Source organism: Monodelphis domestica, chromosome 7 (assembly GCF_027887165.1).
Source record: "Monodelphis domestica isolate mMonDom1 chromosome 7, mMonDom1.pri, whole genome shotgun sequence".
NCBI lineage: Eukaryota > Metazoa > Chordata > Mammalia > Didelphimorphia > Didelphidae > Monodelphis > Monodelphis domestica.
Genome location: NC_077233.1, coordinates 152,198,292 through 152,223,076, shown reverse-complemented (window position 1 = coordinate 152,223,076; position 24,785 = coordinate 152,198,292). Strand labels below are relative to the sequence as shown.

The following is a 24,785-nucleotide window of genomic DNA, read 5'->3' as shown; positions in this document are numbered from 1 at the left end:
TCTGATTAGTTAATAATTTCTCATAGCTACTTTGATCTCTATCCTTAAAGCCTCAGAGGCTCTAATAAAAATGTATTAGCCACAGAAAATAGGAGGTTCAGGGTAAGATACTTCAGGTCATTGCAGTGATCTACTCTGAGTAATGTCTTCCTGGTTAGTAAGTAGTAGAAAGAAAAAGTCAAGGGTTAGAGATCATTTGGAATTTCTCTATCCTTACTTGAAGATATCACTGTGGCAAAATTCCCAAAGCCTAGAAAATGCAGGTATTATTACTCTTCCTTCATATATATATATATATATATATTTTTTTTTTTTTAACCCTTACCTTCCATCTTGGAGTCAATACTGTGTATTGGTTCTAAGGCAGAAGAGTGGTAAGGGCTAGGCAATGGGGGTCAAGTGACTTGCCCAGGGTCACACAGCTGGGAAATGTCTGAGGTCAGATTTGAACCCAGGACCTCCCGTCTTTAGGCCTGGCTCTCAATCCACTGAGCACCCAGCTGCCGCCCTTATATATTTTGACAAATCTTTCAAACCAGTATCAATCATAGGAGAAGCTCTCTGGTACTTTAAAAAGATCTGTGGTTTGCAGGCAATTGAGGATGAGATCTGTGCTTACTTACAAGAATATAGTTGTGATCTGATTACTTTTTATTTTAGGACCCCAAGTATCTCCATTTTCATTCAGGATACTCTTTGAATTGACATGAACTAGGTACTCTATTCACTTTACATTGCCTGAGTTGCTAAACAGTTCAGTACTTGTAGTCAGGAGCATCTGCATTTGAATCTCACTTTGGACACTAACTGTGTAACTGTAGGCACTTTCTTATTTGTAAAATGGGAATTGTAATGAAGGGTGTTTGTTGTAGTTGTAGTTGTACTAGTAGCAGCTCTCCCTTTCTTACCCAGAGTGGAAGTGCAGCAGCCTCTCATAAGACTGCCTGCACCCTGATGATAGGCATGGAAACTCTGGGCTGCTCCGTTTCCAGCCTGTACTGATTTGCTCATCTCACTCTTTCCACCTCCACAGTTGGAGTGAGGGAGGGAAAAAGAGTGATGGGAGCCACCTAATTAACTTTAGCTCTACTATAGCTCGGCACTCTACTCAAGTGATCCACTGGCCTTTGCCTTCCTCAGAAGCAGGCATTACAGATATGTGCCACCAGACCTGGTCCACAGGGTTGCCTATAAGGCTTAAATGGAATAATATTAGTAAAATGCTGTACAACCTTGAAATCTGCCTAACCAGAAGAGTTTGCCAGGATTATATTTGAAGGTTTTCCAGCTTAGAAGAACAGGTCAGGGCTTGTTTTCTTCCTGTCATATTCTGTGAGAGTATCACATGACCTCCATGCCGTAACTCAGAAGAGGGACTTAGTGGAAACATCTAATTACAATGCTATAAATAAATCAGAACTTAATTTCTTCTAACATAATATCTGTCACTTGAGCATCCTAAAACGAAGGCTGATTTTTTAACTCTTTTGTCATTTTCTTTGTCGTGATACCTATCCCCAACAATAGTGAACCATACAGCACAATTTCAACATTCAGATGTATGGTATAGTCTATGATGGTGGTAGGGGTTGAGTTTGAGAGATGAGTGAGGAGACTCAGAATGGGCATCATACATTCCATAGAAAAGGTCAGATCTGAGCCATGCTAAATGGGATCAACATGAAAGAAAACCTGCAGATGAGAATAGGAATGCTCTGAATGAAAGTTTGCACTTAATAATGCCTTTAGATTCTGTTTTTCTTAAGTTTGTGTTAAAAAACAAGTCTTCTTACTCCTGAGGGAACTGGTTTAACTAGAATTGAAGCTGCATGACAATTGGGCAAGGGATATATACAGGGATATTCACAGATATCTGTGCAAAACAGGGAGTTAAGTCCTTGAAAGAAAATAAGGAGCCTTTTGTGGCATAATGAAAATGGAATTTAAGGAAGATCTATCATGAAGTGATATGCAAAATGATTTTGGGGAAGGAAAGACCAGAACCCAGAGTTCTAGCTACAAGACTTTTTTCCAGTAATTATTGGAGGTGGTATTGAAAACAGTGGATAGACTGCTAGGCCTGGAGTCTGGAAAATTCATCTTCTTACGTTTAATTCTGGCCTCAGACATTTACCTAGCTTGTATGACTTTGGGTAAGTTTCTTTAACCTTGTTTGCCTCAGTTCCTCAGGGGTAATATGATTTGGAGAAGGAACTGGCAAACCACTCTAGTATCTTTGGCAAGGAAACCCCAAAATGGGGTCCCAAAAGGCTAACAGCAACACAGATATATGAAAGGCATTTTAAAATTATATGTATGGCACTTCTTTTCCCCTTACTTCCCAAGTCAAAAAAGTTAAGTTCTCACCATTTTATCTTTATACTGCATCTCTAACATTCATCCTTTTCCTTGAATTTTTATAGTGCTGAACCTCAGACAGACTCTTATGACCACCTCCTTGGACTTTTTCAATATTCTCCTAACTGATTTACCAGTCTCCAATCTCTGTCCTTTCTAATCTTTATTTTATACCACTGCCATATTGTGATGCTTTAATGATTCATTAATGTGTGGTGGATAGAGATCTAGCCTCAAACCACAAAGACCTGTCTTTAAATCCCACCTCTGACACATAATAGGTGTGTGATCCTGGGCAAAAAACCCAACCCCTGTCCCTATTGAACAACAACAGTAGTGAGGATGATGATGATGATAAGCATCCCCCAATGTGTATCTAAATAGTCTGGCAAATCAGAATTCTACTTCATCCAGGTTCAAAAATCTATATCTCATAAAAGACATTTTGAAGGGAAAATGGAAATAATTTGGTGGTTTACTAGATATATTAGGTATAACAGAGATGATAGAGTTTCAGATTTTCATGGTTAGGAAAATACTATTCACACAGAAGCAATGATGGGAGGGAAATTTTAAGTTTGATTTTGAAGAGTTTGAATTCAGCTACTGGAGAGGTCTGTTACCTTCCTGGGCATGTGTCTGGAACTTGACAGAGAACCTGAAAGCCAAGACCAGTCAAACCTGTTGACTAATTGTGCTTATTAGCATAGTGCCTGGCATATGACAGACACCTAATGCTTATTGACTGACTGACTGATCCTGACTTCTGATGATTTACATAGATATAAGCAATACTGCTGGAAGGCATTTAGAAAAATCCTTCTAAAGATTATGAAGTCTTGGACAAGATGCTGAAAGCCTTAGAAATGCAAGTGGTTATTTCTTCACAGCTGCTCATAAAAGACAAGTTCTTTAGAAGAGAAAGACAGAGTTGGGAAAAGAACAGCTGGTTAAGAAGATGGAGTCTGAGAATGGGTTTTGGATATTCTTGGCCATGCCTTAAAATATAGGAATAACAGGCTCATGATGAAATTTAACCAGAAATGATTTTTAAAAAAATTATGTGTGCAGGTATTTGTCAGTGGTCTTGCAATTCAAATCAAGAGCTTTAAAATTTAAAAGAGAAAAGGAGATAAGGTGAAACCTTTTTATATTTACCAAGCTAGATATCATAGAGTTAGAGTGGAGAAAGAAGAATGGCAGTTGCGAAGCCCAAAACTTACCAGAGACAAATATGATGAATGGAGCCAACAGTAAAACATATGGATGGCATTTATATTTATACATAGATACACAAAGAATGGCTAACAAGAAAACTGAACTAAACATCCTAACTCAAGGAGTCAAGTAAGTATTACTAAAACTTTGAGAAATGGAAACCATAACTGGAATAAGGTTCTGGAAAGGTATAACTGATTCAAAAGGATTACAAGTTAAAGTATATTCAAGGGGGAGAAGAAGGGAAGGTAGGTGTAGAGTAGCTGTTGAGAAGTTATCTTCATATGCGAAAATCCAAAATTCAGAGTGGGGAAGCATGGTAAATGAAAATCATCAAAGGCAGAAACAAGTAATACTGTCATCAGGGTATACTACAGACTACCTAGACTTGGGGTGGGGAAAAAATAGATGACTTCAGGAAATTATTATAAAACTGATATGGAGGTGCATGATATAGTAATGATAGGGGACTTTAGTTATCTAGACATCTGCTGGAACTTTCTTTATCAAAGGCAGAGAAACTAATAATTGAGCTTTAATGATAATTTCTTCTTTTAAAAAAAGCAGAAGGAACAAGAACTGATATTTTGGGCTTGATTTCCACCATCAAGGAGCAACTGATTACTGAAGTAGAAATGAAAAGCCCACTCCATCTTAGATTTTCTAATAAAGGACAGTAAAGCTGGGCATAGTCTGACATGCGCCCTACATTTTGAAACAACAAATTACAAAGTGTTCAAAGAAAGAATGGGTGGAATCTTATGAACTAAACTTCTCTGGAGGAAGTAAGCTCAGAAGGAAAAGAAAACTTTCAAAACTAAAATTCTGAAGAAACAAGCAGAAACAATTCCAGTGAAGAGTAAAAGGGTGAGTTGTCTAAAGAGACTGTTGCTGACTGAATATGGAAAGTTCAAAGATCAACTTAGATTTTAGAAAGGCATACAGAGAACAAAGAAGCAATGTAATGCTTTACCAATGTAAAACCATGTAATAGAAGATAAATAAATGTGTGGCACCAATTGACAAAAATAATACCTGAAATAATATTGCTTTAAAGTTTGCAAAGCACCTTATACATTTTATCTCTAAGCCTTACAAACAACCCTATGAGGCAGGCACTAGAGGTATTTTCCCTCATTTACAGAATAAGAAATTGAGGGCCAGAAGTAAAGGGAATTAACATGATCACACAGGTAAGTATCAGAAATGGGATTCAAATCCAAGTCTTCCTATCTCCCAATGTTAGCTAGCAATTTCATCATATTACTAAAAGCTCAGAATTAGAAGTTAACAAGGAAAACTCAAGACAACAAACAAGACTTTTTGCCCTAGCAATAATGGGAAAAGAGGATCTAAGGATTAAACTGCCGCTCAAGGTGCATGGGAGGCAGAGAATTTTTTTCTGCTAAGGAGAATGAGTTTTGATCTTTGGACTGTAAAGGACAGAAAAAAAATGAATACAGTAAGCTGAAATTCAAGATAAATAGGGAAAGCATCTGAATATCCTTGAGAACTTCTAACCACCAAGGAACTGATATGCTGCTGAGCCATTATCAGTGGTAGAAGTGCTAAAGTCCTGAAGAAAGGCAAATGTTCTGATTTTTTTTTCCTTCAAAAGAGCAGTAAGAATGAGGTCTGAAATTTGATGTCAATTCTTGGCAAAGTTCTAAAGTGAATTATTAAAGGTATCATTAATGAATATCTAGAAATGGAAGCAATAATCATAAAGTATGAGTTTGGCTTCATCAAGAAATGTCATACCAGACTATGCTCATTTCTCTCAGCAGAGTTATTAGGCTAATAGGTTAGGAGAGAGCTATAGATAGAGTTTAGCAAAGTTGTTGACTGTCTCATATACTATTTTGAGGGGCAAAATAAAAAGATATGGTCTAGAGGATAGAAAAACTAGTTAGCTTTGGAGCTGTTTGAATATTTGGACTCAGAATAGTCTTTGGCTTATTGTCAGGAAGGAAACCTCTAGTCGAGTGTCCTAATATATTTTATTAACAGGAATAAAGGCATAGATGGTGTACTTATCAGATGTGTAAGTGACACAAATGAAGGAATGTTAGCACTTTGGATGAGAATTTTGGAATGCAGAAAGATCTGACATGATAAAATGCTCAACCAAATCCAGTAAGATAAAATTTGTAATACGGTTAAGTGTAAAGCCTTACACTTGAGTTTTTAAAAAACAACTTTAGGTACTGGCTGGGGGAGGCATGGTTTTGGGATTTTTAATGGAATGCAAGCCCAATAAGAGTCAGTAATTTGATAGGATGTCTCAGTAAGACACTTAGGAAGCTAGGTAGTATAGTGGTTTGAGTTCTGGGCCTGGAATTCAGATACTTACTAGTTGTGTGACCTTAGGCAAGTCACTTAACCTCTGTTTACCTCAGACTCCTTAACTGTAAAATGGGGATATTAAGAACAACTACCTCCCAGGGTTGTTGTGGGGATCAAATGAGATGTTTGTAAAGTGCTTAGAACAGTGCCTGGTACGTAATAAGTGCTATATAAATTCTTATTCTCTCCCTTTCCAAAAAAACTAATACAATCTTAGATTTTCATTAAGGTATAGTTTCCGGAACTAGGACAGTGACAGTCTCATTATATTTAAGCTCTGACCAGATAATAATCTGGAGAATTGTTTGAATTTTTTTCAGTGCTGGATACCAGATTTTTAGAAAGGACATTCATGAGGTGGATTATCTAAAAGAGGGTGAGTGTCCTTTATTATCTGGTCAGAGCTTGGTAAAGGAAGGGTTTTGAGATCATACCTAATGAGAAAGGGTTGAAGGCAGATGGCATGGCATATTTTGGCAAAGGAAGGGGTGTGGTGACAACTGGGCATATTGAACAAAGAGTTGGAATTCTCTTTTTGACTCCAAAGTGCAGAAAAGAAGCAATGGGTGACAGGAGAGAGGTATATTTAGATTTAGTATAAGGCAAACCTTCCTAATAATTAGAGTTATTCAAAAATAGAATAAACCAGAGGTATAAAGCAGAGACGGACACAATTGTGGGACAGAAATTTATGAGAAAAATGAGGAAAACTTATTTATTCTATCAAATCCTGACTTGGGGGGGATGATGTAATTGTTAATTTTATTTAATATTTATTGAATGTGTGGTATGCTTAGTATAGCAATGAAATTGGAAATTATTAAGAAAATTATTACAAGAAAGTTGATGACTGCATAGTAGAAATGATTAATTTGTACTTTAATCATTTATGCAGAACTTAGCTTAACTACTTTACTATCATAGGAAGTAGAGTTTTTACCTTCTACAAACCACATGTTGCAGCATGGCATCCTTCAAAGGAGAATGCCATCCCATGTCTGTAAGGTTCTTACTAGAGAAAGGCATGTTTTCAAATGGATTTTAGAAGATTTTGTGAAGAACAATAGAGGGTTTGGGTTTTGTTTTGTTTTTTTTTGACAGAGGCAGACTTTAAATGCTGGAATTGCTTTGAAATAAAATCTAGCATTTGAAAATGTACTTGACACTTGCTACCTTTCCCTTTACCAAATATGTTTGGTACTAAATATGTTAGGCTTTATTGGAGTTAGAAGCAGAATTCAATGTTGAAGATTTTTTAAAATTCTTTAATGAGATGTATCATTTTTATATTTAATATGGGATCAGATGTGGAAGGATTCTTTTAGAACTAGCTGGATATTGTAATCCAAGAACAGAAACTCAGAACAACATATTAAACGTTGGTAACTCTAAGCGATGCTTTGTAGAAACATCTGCTTATAATAAGATAGTGATAAACAAAAAAGGAACAGGAGGGCTTATGAAGCTACTCAGATTTTCTTTAAATTTTATTTTGATAGCAAAAGTGTAAGCTGTAGTTTACTCATCTATAAAATTAGGGGGTTGGATTAGATTAGCACTAAATTCTATTCTAGCAGTGAAACTGTGTGATTCTATCATTAAGAACTGATGAATTTGATGAGTTCCTATCACACAGTGAGGTGGGTCTCATATTTAAGCTCTGACCAGATAATAATCTAGAGAATTGTTTGAATTGTTTTCAGTGCTGAATACCAGGTTTTTAGAGAGGACATTTATGAAGTGGACTGTCTAAAGGAGGGTGAGTGTCCTTTATTATCTGGTCAGAGCTTGGTAAAGGAAGAAATGTTTCTATTAAATAATAGAAATAATTTCAAGTTGGTCATTTAAAATATAGCATATTTTAAAATCTTTTCTTTGCATAATTTCTCCTTGAATTGAGGTTAGGGAAGGATTATGGGTTCTAAGTGGGTTGTAGAGACTGGTTCTTAAGAACCAGTTTGAGAGCCAGACCCAGAAATGGACAGTCCTGGGTTCAAATTTGGATTCAGACACTTCCTACTTGTGTGACCCTACTTAACCCCCATTCCTTAGCCTTTATTGATATTCTGCCTTAGAACTAATACACTGTATTGATTCTAAGATGGAAGGTAAGGGTTTAAAAAAAAAAAAGAAATAGAACAGCTGTTGGTACTGTGGTACTGGTGGTAATACCTTGATGTCTACATGAAAGGGGTAAACCAGCCTTCTCTACTGCTTGCATTTTCTCTTTATAAGCTTGCTTGTGATGAGATCAAAAGTTTTAGGATTCTGACTGTTTGAAGGTAGCACCTCAAGATGAATAGTCAACATCCTTTTTATCCTTTCTGAGGAAGAATGATTAAGGGCAGAGCCCATGTGTTATATATCTCTTTGACACTGTGAACACAATAGGTGCCCAGTAAATATTTATGGATTGAATGAATGCAGGGTATACTTGGAGGGGATGGAGTCTCCAGAGATGATGGATTTAAATTAGATAAAGCCTTTGCTCTTGGTTTATTAAAGCAATAACAACCTCATCAACCCATGTGAATGAAAAATAAACTAAAACCATGAATCCTCCAAAAATTTCCTACTACTTTAGGAGAAACATTCTTAGAATTTGAATCTTTTAAAGTATAGTTGAATTTCTTCAGCAGCAAATGTTTCTGTTGTTGTAAGGTTGGTGAAACTAGTCCAGAAAGGAGAAAGGAGGAAAGGCATATTACTCTGAATATGTAGTAAGGTAGTCAAAGCTGCTTCTCCTACCCTGATTGCTCTAGACCCTTCCTCTCAACCTGAAGATGCTCCTAGACCACCAATTTTCAAAAGATTGATATGGTTAAGGCTATTCTTTTCCTCTTGCCCCTCTGATTGGCCTATAAAGCAGATCTCAGCAGTAAGAAGCATAATGAATGTTACTTTGCCCTCTTCCTTTCCCTATTTTCTTTGATAAGTACCAGGCTAACCTCATGGCAGTGACATCCATTATTTCACCTTATTCCAATTAATATAGGAAGGGGAAAAATTGACTTGGAGCATCTCTAAGGAAAAAAGAGAAGGGGAGAGAATGAGAAAAAGGAACATGGGAAAGAAGATGTAGAGATTGTTGGTATTATGTTAGGAGTAATAAAGCTCATTTGTGACCACATGTCTCTAGTTGATGGGTATTATTTGTAAGCTCTTCTACTTAAGAACTTTCTCTTATAACAAAGTTATGCATGTCACTGGCAATTTCTGGATTAATTTTTATATTAATTGTAAAAATTAAACAACAAAGATTTTTTAAAGAAATTAAAGAATGCCCTTGAAAGAACAATAGACATTTATTTTAAAAGTCATTCATTCTCATATTTATCTGTATTTCATTGGTAAGGATGAGGCTTATATTCTACCGACTTTAGGCTAAATATATATTTATTTTATCTGTAAGTCTTCCTTCCTACCAGTTCTGTATAATATAGTCACTAAATAGGAAATAAGAATACCACAGCTTTCTGTAGACAAGTCAATAATAAAGTAGTCTGATGGAAATTATTAAAATAAAATTATTTAACATTGTAAAGATAATATTGAAATATTTAAGATGATAATTTTTTCCTTTGACAAAAAGGTTTTTATGCTATTTTAAGATTCTGGAAAACTAATAAAGGTCATTTGGAGAGAGCAAATGTTTTGTCATTGGTTATTAACATCTACTGGTCATTTTGCTGCCTTCATAATTCACTGACTCATCCTATCCAGTGTATCTAAAGCAGCTGTATTTTTCTTCCCTACCACTCTTCCACTCATGCTTTCCTTCCCCTTAGTTATACATTCTCTTATTATTTCATATCCTATTAGGTTGTGCTTACCTTCTCATTCTTCTCCACATAATTTAAAACTATCTCATTTATGTGATCAGCTACACAAATGTTTTCTTTGATTATCCACCCATCTTCCATTTCACTTTAGTATCTTTTAGGGTGATGGTGGTGACAAAAGAGGTTTGATAGAAAGGGATGGGATGTACCCCAAGCTTCCATATATGCTCCAGACTACTAATGGAGAAGCCTGAAGGTGTGTAAAAGGGCCAAGTAAGGATGGAAGAGAATCATACCTTTATTTTAGTTACTGTGCTATTCTGAATTAGTTTTCAACTCAATTAGGATAAATTGAGGAAAATTAGCAAAAGTCAAATTGTGGCCTTATTTTTAATGTGACTTTTTTGGCCTTCACTGAATAAAGGGAAATTTGAGGATCATTCTAATGGAGAATAGAAAAAAGTTTACTTTTTGTTTTAAATGATTTTGTGAGAGGCTATAAACTGATGATAGGCAGAATGGTATTGGAATGGGCAGGGGTGGTGGGTGTGTTGGTTGAAAGCTGTTCTTGAACTCAGGAGGACCTGAGTTAAAGCCTTGCCTCCAAGCCATAGTAGCTAGCTCTATGATCTGAAGGCAAATCATTTAGCCTCTCTGTTTCCTAGGCAATTAAGATCATAAATTGCTGACTATTTGTAGATCTATGTAAGTGAAGGAAATTTCCATAAGGAAGATCTTCCCAAGAAATGATAGATCCAGGTCAATGACTGATGCCTAACCTTTCCCTGAGTCTTCCTTGGTTATCCTTACCTTAAGAGTTTTTATTAATTATAACCATACATATTAAGTATATAGCCTTATATCATTAATTTATGACATGACCAACTTGAATACACAGTTTTTTTAAAAAATTGGTTATCAACTGGTTACTGATTCTTTGATTTTGTGATGACTGAACTTTTCTCAATATAACTGACCACATGGTGTTGTCACTACTTGTTACAGATCAGGTCATATAAGATAAATAAAATTCCATGTTTGGATTATAATTGAAACTATTTGATAAAGAAAACAAAATTAAAATACCAAACTATTAGAGATAGGACTTGACCTTATAGTCACAAAAATAGACATACATAGTCTTTGGGAGAAAATTTCCTAATGCTATATGACTTGTACTAGTCCCTTTGATATTAAACTTTTTTTTTTTTTACAAATAAGGAATACTTTCCCCAAAGATGATATGTCAATTGTCTTTTAGCAGCTCTACAAATTGTATATGATAGCAAGTAACTTAAGACCCAAATAAAAGAAATATTAGTTTCACATATTATCAAATGCAGAAAAGAAAAAAATTTGAGAAATGTTTTTAAAAAATTATTTTCCTTTTGTTGCTATCTTTTGTTTTTATATTAAATTATATCAGACCCCAAATATATACTTTCCTTTCCCCTTCCCAGACAGCATCCATTGTAACAAATAGAGAAAGAGATGAAATATTGATGATGATAATCCTGAGAGCTAATATTTAAATGACACTTTAGAGGTTCCAAAGTACTTTCCACACTACAGCTCTATAAATAAGGTGGGTAGTTCAAGCATTATTTTCCTTGGGTAAATTATCCTCAGAGCCTCACAACAATCCTATGAAGTTGATGCTAGTATTATTCCCATTTTACAGACGAAGAAACTGAGTCTTAGAGATGTAAAATGCTTTGTGAAACAAAACTAGGATAAGAATCATTAGAATTTCAATTAGAGGGGAACATGTTGGTTTGCCATCTAATCCATCCAAATCATACTTAAAAGGAATTTCCCATTATGATGTATTTGACAAATAGTCATCCAGCTTCTGCTTGAGGATTTCTATGAAGAGAGAACCTATAATCTCTTCAGGCAGCCCATAATTGTTAGGAAGTTTTTGCTGACATATCTAGATTTACCTTTTCTCAATTTATCCCCATTGTCCTTCTTTCTGCTCTTTTAGATTAAACAGAACAAATTTAATCTTGTTTCAACATGATAATGTTCCTTATGTATTTGGTGCACCTTCCCCACCTCACCCCTGGCTTTCTTTATGGACACACAAAAGTGAAGAAGACATTTTAGAAAAATTTACCAACATAGTACCCAAGTCTGATATTTTATGTAGTGGTTCAATCCTTTTAACTCCCTACCTCCCCAAAACAGAAGATATATTTCTCCTCTCTTTGAAGTCAAATTTGGTCATCATAATTACACAGCTGAATTGTGTTTCATTGTAGATTTCAGTAGATATTGCTCCTTTGTTCAAACTACTTAGTTTTTCTGTACCTGTTAATCCATTTGTAAAATATACTATTTCCCTCCTATTCAAATGGGCCTTTGAAGACAGAGAACACAGGCCATTTCCCAACATGGGTTATATCCCCAAAATCTTTTGGAAATTGATAGCCTGGAACTTGGGAATGAATACTTTCTCCCCATAGGAATCATGGGAATGGTCATGTAAGAGTTTAATTTAGGGTTTTATGCTAAATATGAGAAATCTAAAGTAATATGGCAATCTCTGATTTAAAAACATTGTAGCTTAAGTCAAAATGACTTTCAGCAGCTTTATTTACAGAGGTGTTGTGAAAGTGGGAAAATGTAGAAAAAGAGACAGATGCTAATAAATCTCCCAGCCCTTCTCCTGAGAAGCCAGGCTCAGCCCCAGCAGGGCTTCCCCAAGACTCTGTCTCCTCATGAATTTCCCAGTAATCCTCAGCCAGAAGGCCCAGTGGTGTCTTCAACCAGGGTTCCACGAACACAGCCTCCTCCAAAGCAAAGGCAGGAATCTCCAGAACCAGTCTCTCCAAATGCCAGAAAAGGAATCTCTCTAGACCATGCTGGTTTCCTCTTTTATCCTCTTTTTTTTCCATGTCAATTCCTGTCACTTCTCCTTCACAGAAACCAATGGCAGTCTTTCAATTTGCCTAGCACTGCCCAAGTGGGGGGGCAGTAGCCTTTGGAAGTGTGAGTTTACTCTAGTAAGTGGCTTGTGAACTCTCATACTGAATTGTAAGTAGGGATTCTTTTTAAGTTCTTGATTTAATTAGCTAAAAATAGATAAGGGGAGGGTTAATCCTATCTTTGTGATTAAGTTAGAAATGATAGTTAGGTTCCCAAGGCCAGGCCACCGAAGTCTATATTTAACCTACAACATGGCTGAACCCTAGCATTAACTGGTACTATTTTAAATTATGGTTGCTCTGGGAAGGGGATTATTTGAAAGGAAGTATGCCTTTCTGTGCTATAGGGTTTGTTCCAGGCCAAATATTGAAATTATTTTTCTTTGGTACTCTTCCATCTCCTCTCTACTTTCCCCTCAATCTTCATGTCCCTTTAATCCTTCTTCTGTAGCACCTCAGTTTTTTGGCAGTTTGACACTCTATATACCCAGATTACTTTCTTCTTCTCTCCCGAAAAGAAATTTCCATTTCCTCACAGTAGCATGATCTCATTTGCAAGGAGGAAGAAAAACAATCTGATTAAATTATATTACATTAAGGTTTGACCCACTCCCCCTTAATCCTCCCAGAATATCACCCTAGTTTTAAGGGGATGCATAAACCACTGATTAGTGGAATTTCAGGCAGTTTAACAAAGTGAGATGAACATTTTAATGGAATAAGAGAGAAGATACTTTGGAAAAGGAAAATGAAGAGATTTCTCCCTACTACCAACTCAGCAAAATTGTTTGGGTGGGGGGGGGGGGTTCATTGCTTCCCTCACAGATATTTTGAACCCATAGATTCCAATCTTCTTGATCTCCCATCCTTCACTCCCAAACAGCTCTGGTGTTGGTGGTTGAGTGCATTAAAATGTGTGACCATTTGTTAGCATGAGCTTTAGGTAAGTGGGAGAGTGCCTTTACTAGCCAATTTCCTTCATGAAGTTCATTGCTACATGAGTTTGTAGCACACAGCTTAGCATTTTAAAATTTTATAGACTCACTTAAATAAAAATTCCCTTAATTAGAGTCATTGCAGTCAGCCCCTGACTCTCACTTTTTTCCTTAGACTTTTACCCAAAACCTTATTGAGGGGCAGCTAGGTGGTCCAGTGGCTATAGTGCCAGACTTATAGTTGGATGAAACAATTTCAAATGTGGACTCAGACATTTCTTAGCTATTTGACCCTGGACAAATCACTTAACCCCAAGCTCTTATAGCTCTTCTGGCTTGGAAATGATTTCCATTCTAAGATAGGTCAGGGTGGAAAACAAAGAAACAAACATTACAGAAACATTTAACACACTCAATTCATCCCCCCCCCCCCCCCTCTTATTTGTATACCAGATTTTAGCACAGTGCCTGGTTAGAGTTTAATAAATGCTTGTTGATTGACTTACCCAGCCATTTGGAGTTAAAGTCTTCAAACTAAAAATGGCCAAAAATCTTGTTAAAGTTACGCATAAAATATGGGTTAAAAATGCTGGCGATTGGGGTTGGGGGTGTGGGGAGACCAGAAAACAAAAAAATAGAGCTAAACAGGAGGGATATTCAAAGTGATTCTGAGCCTTCAAGATAAAGGTTGACCCTTAGGCTATTTAAAGGAGAAAGGGACCATTTAGTCAAACCCCTTCAGTTAATGGGAGGGATCCCAGAAACAAGAAATGGGCCAGAGAGTAGGGAGAGGAAGTTGAGGGGGGAAGAGAAGAGCGCATGCTCAAATGGTTCTGGTGGGGGTGGGGGTAGGGTGGACAGTTGCTCTAGGGCACATGCGCAGATTGGCCTGGATCACATGAAGCCTGTAGGAAGGTGGGAAAATGGTGTGGTGGAGGTAGTACTTCCAGGTTGGTGTGGACCTCTGATTCCCTTTGGGCTCCCCAGCTGTAGGTGAGACCCAGGGAAACCTCCGGAGCCTGGGGGCTGAGGCTTGTCATGGGCTCAGTGACCTGTTTCTGGGCCCTTTTTCCTGGGCCATAGGCACCCCCAAGGCCACCAGGAGAAGCCAGACAGAATATAGATTTAGTTCAAGAGGTTTATGAACCGGTTTTTTAAGTATCTACTATGTGGTAAGTACTAGGGATATAAATACAAAAAATAAAACTAACCCCCCAAAAACAAGTCTATATAAAATACGTTCCCAATAACCATAACAAAAAATAGTTGGAGAGAAAGGTGAGAAGGGTCATTTGCTTTTGGAAGGATCAGGAAAGCTGCCATGTAAAAGATAGTATTTGAATTGAAAAGAAAAGATGTGAGGACTGAGTATATTCCATATATATAGATGTACCAGCCAATGCAAACAGCTAGTTATATACTCTCCTTTTACATTTTGCCTCAAATCATCCAGATGGTAAAGATAAGAACTAGGATTGGAACAGGGTCTGATAAAAAAAAAATCCAGTCAACAATTATTAAACAGTTATATGCCAGTGGGGAGGTCAAAGTATAATTCTTAATGACTATCTCTGCTCTGGCTTTTTTTCCCTACCATATCATACTGACTCAATATAAATAAATAGTGTGACTCCTTCAAGGTCTTAAAGCAAAGCCTGGGCAACTGTATTGTGGAGTATGTTTTAGGGGAGTGTCTTGCTTAAGTGTTGATTAAACTAACTAGACTGAGGTCTCTTCCATTTTTGAGATTCTGGATTTTACAGTTACAGTTACAGTTACAGTATAGAGGTACATAACTAAACAGAGTTGGGACAAAAATGTTTTTCCAAATCCATGTTCAGTGACCTCTATTTAAGGAGATTTGTTGTTGTTTAGTCATTTTTCAGTCATATTGGATTTTTTGTGATCCCTTTTGGAGGTTTTCTTGGCAAAGATGGAGTAGTTTGACATTTCTTTCCCTAGATCATTTTACACATGAGGAAACTCAACAAACAGGGTTAAATGATTTCCAGTCATACAGTTCGTGTCTGAAGCTAGATTTGAACTTAGGTTTTCTTGACTCCAGATCCAGCTCTCTACTGGGCCACCTAGCTGTCCATTTTTTTTTTTAACGTTTTATCTTCCGTCTTAGAATCAATACTGTATATTGGTTCTAAGGCAGAGGAGTGGTAAAGGCTAGGCAATGGGGGTCAAGTGGTCCTGTATCTGATCTGAATCTGATCCAGTATTGTTGCTGGCTCTGGGAGAACCTAGGAGCTCAGAGAGGCTGTTCTGCAGTTCATTTAGTAGCTATGAACTATGCATTTCAGAAAATCATTACTTTTATCAGTGTGCTTTTTAACTGCACCTGAGGATCATCATAACCCTTCCCTGCCTGTGGCCAGAAAAAAGTTAACCATCTGATAGCTAGCCTTCTAGTGACAAGCATCTCCAGACTTACCTTACTTGTCCTTTGAGAGCCAAGTGACACCTCTGGAGGACTACAGATGGTAAACTATAAAAAAAGTTACTCATTGGCCAATGTATTTAGTCTATATTTCTGCATGTTACTCTAGGTTCTCTTTGAGATAGGTTGAGTAAATTTCTCCTTTTGAATATGTTATGCCTATAATATTTTAATTAATATTCATCCATTTTTTGTCTCCCCCATATTTAAAAAATATTCATGTTTTTCTAGCTGCCCAATTTGAAAAACAGATCAACACTTGATGCTACATTCTTCTGATATTATCTAGTAGACCACTTATATATAATGGTATAATGGAAAAAGCATTAGCACTGGGTTCAAGGCCAGCACCGGATAACTACTTGGGTGTATAATTCACATAAACTCCATTGGCCTTAATTTTCTCACCTGTAAAATGAATGGGTTAGACTGCATGGACTTTGAGAGTCATCTTCCAATTCTAGATTTATGATACTATGAATTTTGCTTAGGTAATAAGGTGCTTCAAGTGTGGGTCTATTGTAAAAAGAAATTATTCTGCTCTATGTGTAATGTTTACTTCTTTTAACTTCAACTGCACAGAATGATAAGATTGTACTTAGGCATTCCACTAAACATGTATCAATATCTGAGGTTATTGGCTTACTTAATACTTTTTGTATAATAACTTCCTATTTTTTATTGCCAGTACTTCCAGTTAAGATGATGTTAGTAGTATATTAGTTTTCACAACGATACCCTTTAAAGATTTCATTTTTAAAAAATTATTCTTCTTTGATTCACTGAGGGGTGGTGGGCAGTGGGCGGGGGAAGGGGGGTGAGACTGGGTTCTTAAAAGCCAATGGAACAGAAATTCTAGCAGCCCTTTGTAGTCTAGAAAACCTTTAATATAGCCCCAGAACTATCTGAGGATTAGCCCAACTTAAGAGTATCAAAGCCTATTTCTAGAAGACTACAATGATGAGGTATTTGGCCTGAGCAACTCATGTAAATCTGGAGTGGTTGCACAATGCAAAATTTTGAGGGGTACCTCCATTGATAAAATAATGGATCTTTTGAGAATTTGAACAGTGGGCTCCTTTTTCTTGGACTTAATGCTTCTTTCTGCCTTTTGATAAAAAATCCCAAACTATTTGTTCTTTGTTTCAGAATTCATAAAACTCAAGTGATATTATAAATATTTATTACTTAGATGTATTTCCCTATTTATGGTCAACTGCAAATTTGTTATCCAATCCCTACTAGGTCCTAATGATAGTGATATAATCTTTTTTATTTCTTCCTAATTGATTCTCATCTCATGGACCCATTAGCTTCTATTTAGTCAGTTCTACTTTTTAGGGAGATATTTTTGTTGGGTAAGGTTTTGTTGTACTTCTTATTCTTAAAAGTTTCTTCCATAGTTCTCATACATCACTCCTCCCCCCCCCCCCCCCCCAGCACTCATTTGGTTTTTTAAATGATTTTTAAGCTCTTTTAAAAAAAAAATAAAGTTTCATTTCATCAATTCCAGGAATTCCAGTTGACCATATCACTTGTAGATATTTTAGTCATTTCTCTTTTGGGTTTATCCTGGGCAACCTTGTGACCATAATAACTCTTTAGCATGGAATTTTTTTATTGCTCATTCTTTTAGATTCCTTCTGACTTTGGACTTTATGTTAGGCCTGGGATCTATGTACTTCTGGGTAGAAATGTCTGGACTGAACTTTTATCCTCTTGGGTACTTCCACTGCTTCCTTCTAGTGTTGAGGGATGTGTTATTCCAGGATTTCAGTAAATAGCTGAGGCTAGGGACCCATAAAATTTCATTGTTTCGAGTGGTATGATCCAGGACAAAGTGATCACTGCTCTCCTGGTCTGAACTCTGCAAGTTCCTGACCTGGATTTGGTTCTGTACAACTTTCCTATTGGCTTGTTCCTAACTGGAAGTTCCAATAGATTTTTTTAATTAAAAAAAAATTATACTTAGAAACCACCATCAATATTACTACCACTACCAAAAAACATTTAAATAAATAAATGCATTAAAAATTATGTGCAAAACTAAAAACTTCACATTATTTACAGTTTGTTTAAAAATGTAAATTATATATGTGTGCTAATATAAACACCCTCTGCTTTTGAGTTCCCTTTGGATTTGTTTTACTTTGATACTTTTTTCTTTTGATTTTGTTAGTTATTTTTTAATGTAATCATAATATATATTATTCTTATTCTCTTTTCATCTCTTCATATATTTCCTTTAAATTCTTTATTTTTCCAATATTCATCATTTCCAAAGAAATAATACAATACATCATATTCAGATCTATTGAGTCATTTCTACTAGTCATTGCATTTGTGTTATTTGCACTCATTTTATCATTACAAATAAAGCTTCTGTTAATATTTTCATATACATAGATTTTACCCTCTCAATAATGCCCTTCCGGTCTAATTTTAGTATTGGGATCCCTAGACCAAAGACCTTAATGTGTATTTCCATCTTGTTTTCTAAAAAACAATTCACAGCGGCTCTAGCAATGTAACATTAGATCTGTTTCTCCATGTTTCCATTAGCATTTAATCTGATCAGTTTAACCCTTCTTGTTTTCAGTTAACATACATTATCAGAGCCTTATTTAACTAGATTGGACCTTAGGCAGTAGACACAATCTATTGTCAGGACAATACGCTTTCCAAAAGCAAGTTTTTCCAGCTTGTTAATATCCAATAGAACTTTTGTTCCAATGCCACAACCCCTCAGAAATGCAAGATTACCACTAAAATATACTTGTCAAAGTAATACTTTTGCGGAATATTTATATTCTCTAAACCATTGTTGTCCCACCAGAAAGTATGTTTGAATTATGTGTATACTCAGGATTAGATCTGCTACTAGCCTCATGCAGTTGAGGGTGGGCTTTCTAGACAATTATGTTTAATTTATATAAGGGTTAAAATAGGGGTTTGACAAAATAAGAGAGCAGCTTTTAATAACTTAAGTTTTAATGAGAATATAGTAGAGTTGTAAATTAATATTATTCCTTTAATAATATTATCCCAGAGAAAAGAAAACTTCTAGCAGCTTGTAATAATTAACCATTTAGTTTAATTAAAATAGAGATAGTAAAAGAATATAATAAAATGAATATAGTAAAGGAGGGAAATATAAGAAAGTAGAGAAATAGATTTCCTAATACCTAACTATAACTATCTATACTGCCTACAATTACTATCTAAAACTGCCTCTATTTACCAAGAATTGCTTATAACTACCCCTAATAACAACCATCCCACAAAGTTCCAACCCAATCCACTCACTCAAAACCAACCCAATCAGTGTTTAATCCAACCCCAATTAGGTCCATCAACGAAGCTCAGCCACCTTCCAAAAAGTTCAAGGAAAGGGAGAAACCTAACATCCCAAACCAAAGGCCAAAACCCCAAAAGACAAAAAGCCCTCTAAGGGCTAAAGCCAAAAGTCCTCTCAGTAAGTTCAGACCCACTTTTATATTCCAGCAACTAAACACTAATCACCAACCCACACCACCAGCAACCAACCCCCAACGGCCAACTCACACTCAGCAGTCAATTTCCCTGCAACTGACAGGCCAACCAACCAAGGCTTGCTGCCTTTTATACTCCTACCTCACTTTCTGTCTCTATGGTTCCTCCTTCCTGTCTCTGGTTTCTACTTTCTGTCATTGTAGGCTGGTTAATCCCTACACATCTCTATGATAAGAGGACCTCCAGGTCCCCTGTTAAATTAAAAAGGAATAAAAAAGTCCTTTTCACACTTATCTAAGGTTCTAGTCATCCCCCTAACTTGTTTCTTATTTATTTTTTGGTTAGATTTTATCTAGTTCTGAGAGATGAAAATGAAAGTGCCCTACTATTATTATTTTGTTATCCAAATCTCTGAATCTCTTTTAGTTTTTCCTTTAAAAATCTGGATGCTATTACTCTGGGTTTAGATCCAATATTTATAATGCTTCATTATCTGTAGTACATCCTTCCACCCCCACCCCCAACATAATATAGTTACCTGGTTCATGCCTTCCAGTTATATTCATTTTAGCCCCAACTTTATCAGAGATCATGACTGCTATCCCAGCTGAGGCATAGTATATTCTGCACTGGCCCCTCACTTTCCCCCTTTGTGTGTCTCTCGTTTTCAGTGTTTCTTGTAAGCAATATATTGTGAGTTTCTGGTCTTTTATCCTTTCTACTTTTTCTTCTCATGGGTGAATTCATCCCTTTTATATTGTGTCATAGTTATTACTTGTGCATTTTCATCTACTCCATTCCCCTTCACTGTTTGTTCCCCTTACTTTCTTCCTACTATTTCCCTCTTCAAATGTCCAATTTCCTTTGAACAATGCCTCTCCAACTCATACCTCTTCCCCCAATTCCTCCTTATCCTCTCCCCTTGCCCTCCTAATTCCACATTGGCCCGCCTTTCCAAAAGTTCCTTCCTTATCCCCTCAATTGTACCCTCCTAATTCTGGATATGAGTTTAATTCTAAAAATCTTTCCCCTATCTTGTTCTAAGAATTCCATATCACCTTACCTTAACCCCTTTACCTCTTGATATATCCCTCCCCTCTGTAAAATTTAAAATTATATTCTAATAATAAAAATACTATATTTTAAGAGGTTTATTAAATGATCATTAGAAATCAAGGAATAAAGAGGATTCAAAATAAAAACCATGTGCCCGTGGCTGGTTAGCCATTTTCAAAATCCCCACTCACCACCATCACTGCTGGCTGCATGCCAAAAGAAGAGAGCAAGAACCTCAACTTCCACTGACTTTATCCTCTATCTACAGGAACTATGTAATGACAGAAAGTCAGTGACTTCCTGGATAACAGGATAAGAGAGCAAAACCAGTGATTGCTAGGCACATTGACAAAAAATCAGTTAGGGGCAGTCCCCTTCAGCATAAGTGTATACATACAAAACAAATGCATTCAACCCCACACAGTTCAAATCACCAAGTCCCAAAGTTCACTCCGAATCTTCTGGTGCAGCATATGGGCTCTGCAGGCATCTTCATGGTGCCTTCTCCAAACAGTTCACTTTCTGGATTTGGGGAAGTATCATGTTTCTTAACCTAAAATTACTCTCAAAAATAATTTAAACTTTGCACTTTAGAATAAGAATATATTCCTTCCTGAAGAAGGTGTTAAAAAAAATACAGGGATCACTTCAGAATGCATGGCTGAGTTATGAGGTGTATGAATCAATTGGCAAGAGAAATCAAAAACAAAAAAAAATCCAAATAAAAGAGAAGAGATAACTTCTGGATGTAATATAGACTATCAAAGTCTTATGTGTAAAGAAATTTAAGTAAAGGAAAATAAATCTATAACAGGTCCTTGAATCAGGGCCCAATTTAATAAATTTTTAACAGGCCCTTGTATTAAGGTCCAATTAAATTAATTTCTATTCTTCAAGACTGTAGGACAAAATGCAGTAATAGTTCACTTAACCATTTGCAGCCAAGACTACAGGAAACTGCCACACTATGAAAGACAGAATAGGGACTGGATTTTAGGAGCCAGGTAGAAACCAAATTTGAGATACTGGGTAGAATGTGGGACAAGGAAGACCTGCCTTTGACATATGTCAAAACAGTTGCAATCTCAAACCCCAAACAAGTTCAAGTCCTCTTGTCTTGGCTCAAAATTTCATTAATCCCATTGGTATTGGTTGGTCTCTTTGACCTTGTGCTCAATTGGCACTATGCAGTTTAGCTTTGTGGTTCTTTGCACTGTGCAATGACTCTTTTTGTATTTTCTTGTTCTGGAAGCAGACAGAATCACTAAGCAAAGTCTCATTATTTTTAAAAAATAATAAATGGCATGCATCATTTTTATAGTCTAAGGCTTTTGGGGCATGTTTTGACATTGGGGAAAATGTATCTTAAACTTATATTACTGCAAAATCAAAAAAGTTAAAATCTTCTTAATACTGGTGATGTGCTTCAAATACAAAAAGAAAAAATAAAACTGAAATAGTATATTGCACATGCAAGCAAAAACAATAATAAAAAAATTAAAAATTTTAAAATAATATATAGCTTATAGTCATTGACACACAGTGTCAACTAAGGAAAGGTTTCTCACCAAAAAAATGAGATCCATTTCCTTTTTCAAACCTGGCCATGATTTACTGTGAGTGCAAAGCAATATGTATCTTCACAAAGTAACAGATTTTTATAAAAAGCAGTAGTATAGCATGTAATGCACATTCCAAAAGTATCAATATCCCCAAATTATAATAGCCCATTTAATGACAATAGCAAACAAATCCACTTTCATAATTTACATGTCTGCGGTATGACATGTAAAGGAAAAAAAAAACACCTTAGAAGTTAATGGATACTTGTCACAAGTTTTTCAGGTGTAGCAATGTTTCAACTGGGGCTGAAATATTTTTTAAAAAATCTATTACTGCCATCCTTACAAAAATGTGGCAGAGTGGTCTAGAAAAATCCAACCTCTGTACTGTTTATATTGGGTCTAAAAAATGTCACCAAGAATCTAGAGATCATTCTGGTGGAAGGGTAGAGTAAGCTGAGGAGTTATAAATAGGAGAGATGCTCTCTCTTGGGAGCCATCCAGGTGTATACCATGCCCTGGGATCAACTTCCCAGCTCCTTTGGTATGAGATGGTTATGTCCCATTGGGAGGTGGGGATTGTAATTGTATTTCACTTCACCTACTAAAATGAACCTTACCTCTTGTTATAAGTAACACAGAGGTAGGCAAAATCATCAGTCAGAGTTGTTGAAAAAAAATCTAAAAATCATGTCTAAAGACCACTTAAAATCGATTTGAGATACTTAACTCATTAAATTTTCCAAAGGTTGTTAAGGAGGTTGATGGGGTCCATCCATCATTATGTGACAATTAAAGTCAAAATGGAAAAAAAAAACTGTTTATGGGTTTTTACAATATTTTGTTCAGGAGTCATAAGGGAAAGTGACAGAATATGACAGTAGTTAAAACACAGTAGATTTAAATGATTCAGTGTAACAGAATAGTATTGAATACATTAATATGTGAACTTAAAACAATGAAATTAAATCTTAAACAAAATAATCAGCAAAATACAATAAAATACAGAGACTTTTATGAAACATCGGAATCTGAAAAGGCTCCAAAATTTCACCACCAGACTCTTTAAATTTCCTTTTTCTATCCGTTCAGATCCCTATTGTCAGTGCTCTTGGATCTCCCATAGAGAGGGAGAACTCCTTGCTGAGCATAGTGTAAAGGAATCCCAAATTGAATGACTATTAGAAACCTTGCAGGCCAGAATGGCAAGGGTTGATCTCCCCTGAATTTCAGGCAAGATAAATGAAAGAATCAGTGCGCTCATGAATGGTAGAAGCTGTTTGAAATAGGCAAAGTACTGCTCTTTCATAGAATATGCCATGCTTGTAATCAGCTTCCTGTTTGGAAGAGTAACTTCCTTCTCCCCGTCCTCCCTGAGGTAAAACACTAGTTTCCCCAGAGGGAGTTAGGAGGCTAGTTGTTGCCTAAGGAAAAAGACACCCTTTTTTTTTGTTTGTTTTTTTACCATCTGCCCAGAGGAATGGCTCCTCCAAGGACTCCTAGCTTCTTGGTGGCAGCAATCAGCAACAGTGGGTGGGGTCAGGTTCTGGTCAGAAGCCGATTTAGGAGCAGAGCTGGAGATCAGGAGGAGGGTTGCTGGGGGCCTGGGGTTGGGGCCAGGGCTGGATCATGAGCAAAAATCAGGCCACTGGGATTTAGTAGCCAGAGCAAGCAAAATCAGGTACAGTAGTAGGAGAGGCAGCAAGGAGGAACTGAGGAACATGGACTCAAGCAGATGAGTGTGAGAAGTGGCTTATCTCTTCTTCGCCAAGAGTCCCCCAACTAAAAATAGCCTGGCCAGTAGGGAGAGAAAGCAACTGGGCAAAAAGTAGGAAAAGAAAAAGGCAGCAGCTTCAAAGAAAGTTCAAGTTCTCTTGGAGTTTGCGAGGGTGGGTGGGGTAGGCAAAAAGCATTGGCAGGAGAAACATGGCTTAAAATTTATCTAGGCTATTAAAAAAATCAGTTTTTCTCATCCCTTCATGGTCACCGACTGTAAAATTTAAAATTATATCATAATAATAAAAACATTATATTTTAAGAGGTTTATTAAATGATTGTTAGAAATCAAGGAATAAAGAGGATTCAAAATAAAAACCTCATACCCATGGCTGGTTAGCCAATTTCAAAATCCCCACTCATCACCATCACCGCTGGCTGCATACCAAAAGAAGAGAGCAAGAGCCTCAACTCCCATTGATTTTATCCTCTGTCTACAGGAAGTATGTAATGACAGGAAGTCTGTGGACTCTCTGGAAATGTAGTTATTTTTTTAGGGTAACATTTTCAATTATACACTTCTAAGTATCTCTCTCTTTACTTATCCCCTTGCCCTTCATTCTTTTAACCCATCCTTCCTTCAGTCCTCTAAGGAGAGTCACATTCCCTCCCTTATCCCATCCCTCTTCCCTCCTGTTTCTCTGTACATGGAAGATTTTTACCCTTCTTATTTGTGTATATTGCTCTTTATCCCAGATCTGATGATAGTAGGGTTCTAGTTCTACCAATCCTCCATCCCTTCCTCCCTTTCTCCATGGTAGTTCCTCTACTCTTTTCTCCTCCATATGAGCTAGCCATTCCACCTTCTCTCCTCCTGTGCTATTCCACAACCATTTTGGCTCATTCCATTTTAATCAATGGGACCTGGAGTCTTTCATCCATAC

At 36.5% G+C, this 24,785-nt stretch overlaps 1 protein-coding gene across 5 annotated transcripts in view; it reads left to right on the top strand.

Moving 5' to 3' along the window:
• The window catches only part of SLC44A1 (solute carrier family 44 member 1), a 233,214-nt gene that overhangs the window by 8,407 nt on the left and 200,022 nt on the right, over positions 1-24,785 (top strand). For 3 of the 5 annotated variants that reach the window (XM_056805885.1, XM_056805880.1, XM_056805883.1), the window contains exon 1: positions 14,534-14,741. The exons of the other annotated variants lie outside the window; for them this stretch is intronic. The gene's annotated coding sequence lies outside the window, so the exon portion shown is untranslated. Of the gene's footprint in view, positions 1-14,533; positions 14,742-24,785 lie in introns of those variants that run through there. 5 annotated transcript variants of the gene reach the window in all.